This window comes from Rhamphochromis longiceps, linkage group LG7 (assembly GCF_057381845.1).
Source record: "Rhamphochromis longiceps isolate RC_006_pf linkage group LG7, R_longiceps_female_GT1.1, whole genome shotgun sequence".
In the NCBI taxonomy this organism is placed as follows: Eukaryota; Metazoa; Chordata; class Actinopteri; order Cichliformes; family Cichlidae; genus Rhamphochromis; species Rhamphochromis longiceps.
Window position 1 is genome coordinate 162,069 of NC_140563.1, and position 4,875 is coordinate 166,943.

Below are 4,875 nucleotides of genomic sequence, written 5' to 3' on the forward strand. Positions count from 1 at the left end.
TACACAATGGCCTCTGGCAGTGGGCTTCAAAGAAGAATGACTGCTCACCCGTCAGGTCTCCAGCTGTTTGTGTCCATCAGAATATAATCAAGGCATTAGGTATCTGGGCTCACCATCAGAGACAGGGAGAGGAACTCCGTCATTCAAGAGGAGATCAGAGTAGAGCAGATGCTCCTATACATTAGGCATTTGACTAGGATTCCTCCTGGTTGCCTCTTAGGTGAGGTGTTTCACCTAGGAGGCATGCTCAATAAAAGAATAGAATAGAATAGAATAGAATTCAACTTTATTGTCATTGCACATGCACAGGTACAGAGCAACGAAATGCAGTTTGCATCCATCCAGAAGTGCTTTAGTGATATAGATATATTACAATATATATTAGCAATAGTATAGATATGTAAGTATATTACAGAAATGGGTCTATTATGGTATGTTATAATGTACACGGTATGAAGTATGTTGTGAATATTCTATAACTATAAGTATGTACAGGCTGTAGTGAGTACAAGCTATGTACAGGCTATGAACAGGATATAAATATGAAAAACTATACAGAATATGAAATAAATAACTTTACAGAAATCTGAGATATACAGTTATACAGAAATGGGAACTATGCAAGTTGTAAACAGTTGTAGGGTTAAAAATTATCGTATGTACAGAATGATTATTTACACAGAGCTATACAGTAGTGCAGTTATGATAAGACATTATTACTATTGGCTAGCTAAGGAAATCCTTGGTATCCCCCAGAACAGCTAGAGGAGGTGGCTCGTGGGAGGATGCCAGTCTATTTCTTTGTAGACTGCTACTCCCCCGAGTGCTAGAAAATGGATGGAGTTGACATTAATGTGGCATTTCATATATTCATAATGTTTATGTATTATTACACTATATCTAATGATGTATTGATGTAAATATATTTAAAGATATAATTTTCATGGCGTGTAATGTGGTGGCTGGAGAAGTCTGGCTTTAAGCAGGCAGTCTTCCCACAGGATGGTTGGTGGTTTAAACCAGTCCCCACGTCGAGGTGACCGTGGGTAAGATACTGAACCCCAAACTGCCCTGATGCGTCCGTTAGAGTGCGAGCGTGTGTGACAGAAAGCACACAAATGGGCGAATGTGGCTTGTAGTCAAAAACACAATGTAATAACAATACAAAGTGTGTGACTATTGACACACTACACTGATATATATCACTATGTGTATTAATATACAATTATCAATGTGATTGTGTGATGTTAAAGATTCAAAGTAAAGTGTTCCTGCATTTGTGTAATAAATGCAAGGCTGATTTTGCTTAATAGGACAGTATTGCTGTTCAAATAATGTTGTGTCAATAACGAATAATTTTCTATTTTTATGTGATTTCAAGCCAACATAAAGAGACAGAACAGCTACTCTCCTTCTGATTGTAGTAACATTGGCCATTAATTTTTGAAAAACATTACTAAAGATAGAGATTTAAATAAAAATAAAAAGCTTTCGCTGCAGTTTTATTAAGACTGTTGAATGTATCCAGCAGGTTTTCATGATGTTTTTTGCTTTAATGTGGCAGTTTTGTTTTTGGATACAAAAATAGATCAATAATGCCAATTTGCTTTTATTTCTATTTTGTATAAATCACACAAATTGTATCGTGCATTAGGCTCAGTAAGATCATTTCTTAAGCTCTGTAGGAAATGACAGCTTCCTTTCATTCTCACCCACCTTTCATTCTCACCCACTCGTGGCCCTTATTCTGCTAGCTTTCCTTTTCCTCTGTCTCCTCCTCCTCCTCATTCTCTCCTCTTATCCTTCACGAGCTGAAACGAGACGGGAGGGATGAGAGGAGAAAAGGGGTATTACGGTAAAAGACGGGAGAGCAAAATACAGAGTGGGAATGATGACGATGACATAAAATACAGAGAGATTGAGAGAAACGGATTCACAAATCAACTATGTAACATGTACCTGCAAGTTATGGCTTTAAATTTGTATGACATGTCAAGTGGATTTAGCAAAATGGAGATAAATGTGCCTTCTTTTCTTGATCTTTACTTACTTTGCAATGAGGGACATTTCCTCCCTGTTCAGTCCAAATGCTTAGACAACCTCTTTTTCTTCTCTCTCTCTCGCCTCGTTTGTAGCCCAACTTTCTTGCTTACTCTCCCCTTGCTTTTTCGTCCTCCAGCTTCTTTCTAGCCCAGCAACCCCTCTTCCTCCTCTCCCTCACTCTGCTCCTCCCCCACCACTTCCTCCTCGTCTCCCACTGAGCGATCCTTTGCAGACATGCCTGTTTGGTGCTACAATCTATTTAGGGGCCTACTGCTGCAGCCACCAGGTAATTGGAGCTGTAGCCAGGACCAGCACATGGGACATGGGGGGTCGTAAGTGTGTCTGTGTGTGTTTGTCTGTTGGTGCATGCAGAGCCAAAGGAAGACAGAAGAAAACAGAGGGCAGTTGCAAAAACAACAAAAAAAAAAGAAAGAGAGAAAGAAGGAGAGGGACAGAGGTAATGACACACACTGGCAACATGAACATTTACGCATGTCAAGACTGCCACGGGTGTGCCAACGTGCTTTTCACACAAAATGCAGCATTGAGGAGAGGGATGTTAAGTGGAAAGAGGCTGGGTGTGCTACACAATAGTCCGTTGCTAGAGATGTTTCTGGAAGAGCAAAATCACAGCAGCAAGAAAGCAAACAAACACATCTTCAATAACCATCACTGAGCACCTCTGACTAAGCGTTAGTAGGGGTAATATATAAGCTGTGTTCACATCACAGTAAATAGTCATAATGCAAAATATGGGACAGAAGCACTAGGTCACCTACATATTACACTTAAAAACTCCAGGTGTAGAGTTTTTGTGCTGATGTTAGTGGTAGAGATTTGCTTCTCTGCAGTTAGGCAGGAGAGCATCGAAGGCTTTTATGCTCCATGTGCTCAGCAGCTCTGGTGAATGCTTTGTTTTCTTTTCTACATCTAACCATCAAAAAAGCTGTTGTGATTTATCTTGGTTAATGAAAAATGCTTAATAAAAAATACATGTTTATGACACTAAAGTGTGTTTCAAAATATGTATTTATTTTACTGATTTATTTTTAACTGATCACTTGATTCATACAAGATTTATTTATTCTTTATTTCATCTCCATAATGACTTGAAATGTCATTATAATGTGAAATAGGGTGGCTGTAGCTCAGGAGGTACAACAGGTCATCTACGATCTCAAATCTCCCATTTTTAAGTAAGATCATTGAAAAAGCAGTTTCTCAACAGCTCAGTTACTTCTTAAAACAGAATAACTGCTACGATGCCTTCCAGTCAGGTTTTAGACAGAACCACAGCACTGAAACCGCTCTGACCAAAGTGTTCAATGACATATGTCTGAATACAGACAGTGGAACAATGTCAGTCTTAGTTTTACTGGATCTCAGTGCAGCATTTGATACAGTTGACCACAACATATTACTCAAACGACTGGAGAACTGGGCAGGTCTTTCAGGAACTGTACTAAACTGGTTCAAAACATACTTAGAAAACAGGAAATACTTTGTATCAATAGGTAACTTCACATCTGAGCAGACAAGTAACACATGTGGAGTTCCCCAAGGTTCCATCTTGGGACCCCTTCTGTTTAACATTTACATGCTCCCACTGGCACAGATTATAAAGAACAACAAAATAAACTACCACAGCTATGCAGATGACACACAAATATATATCACAATGTCACCAGGAGACCGAGGCCCTGTACAGGCTCTTGGTAAATGCATTGAGGAAATTAATGACTGGCTGTGCCACAATTTTCTCCAGCTAAACAAAAACAAAACTGAGGTAATAGTCTTTGGCACCAAAGAAAAACGATTACAGGTCACCAGAGAACATCCACATAAATAAAAAAAATAACATGGCGGCGTGACATGGATCAATGCGGAGAAAGGAATGGACTTTGGACTGGAGGGATATGAAGTGAATTTTGTAAATAGAAGGAACAAGAGTGGAGGGGGAGTAGCTGTGTATGTGGATAAAAACCTAAACTACAAGGTGGTAGAAAGTATGACAACTGTAATTGATAATTTACTAGAATGTATAACAATTGAAATTTATAAGGAAAAAGAAAAAAATGTAATAATTAGCTGTATATATAGAACACCTGGCTCTAGTATTCAAGTATTTAATGACTTCATAGAGGAAATATTCTCTAAAACAAATCAAAAAGTTATGTTTATCTGTGGTGATTTTAATATTGACCTGTTGAATCCAAAAAAGCATAAAATGACCGACGAATTCCTAAACACTATGTACAGTTTGAGTTTACATCCTAAAATAACCAGGCCTAGCAGAATTACACCACATTGTGCCACCTTACTTGACAATATTTTCACTAACAATATGGAAAACAACATTGTGAGCGGAATATTAATTAATGACATCAGTGATCACCTACCAGTTTTTGCAGTTTATGACACTAATTATAAGAAAAATCAGCATGAAGAACAACTGAGATACAGACGTGTAAGGACAGAAGAAACTATGACTGCATTTAAGAACGATCTATTAAATCAGGACTGGGACAATGTGTACAAAGAAGCTGATATTGATATTGCATATGGCATATTTTTAAGAATATTCATGGAGTTGTACGATAAAAACTGTCCAACAATAAAATACAACAGAAAGCACAAATATTCAGATAGACCATGGCTCACTAAGGGTTTACAAAATGCATGTAAAAAGAAAAATACACTCTATAGGGAATACCTAAAACAAAGAACAAAAGATGCTGAAAATAAATATAAAAAATACAAAAATAAGTTGACCAATATTTTACGTGTATGTAGAAAGGAGTATTATAGTAAAATATTGAACAACAATAAACA

At 37.6% G+C, this 4,875-nt stretch overlaps 1 long non-coding RNA gene across 1 annotated transcript; it reads right to left on the reverse strand.

Annotated features, from left to right (window-relative positions):
• Positions 1-340: 340 nt before the first annotated feature.
• LOC146664430 (uncharacterized) lies at positions 341-2,202 on the reverse strand. The gene is made up of 3 exons (XR_014912359.1): positions 2,051-2,202; positions 1,717-1,811; positions 341-826 (listed from the first exon to the last, which is right to left on the reverse strand). It is a non-coding gene; the product is annotated as an uncharacterized LOC146664430 (long non-coding RNA).
• Between the last annotated feature and the right edge of the window lie 2,673 nt (positions 2,203-4,875).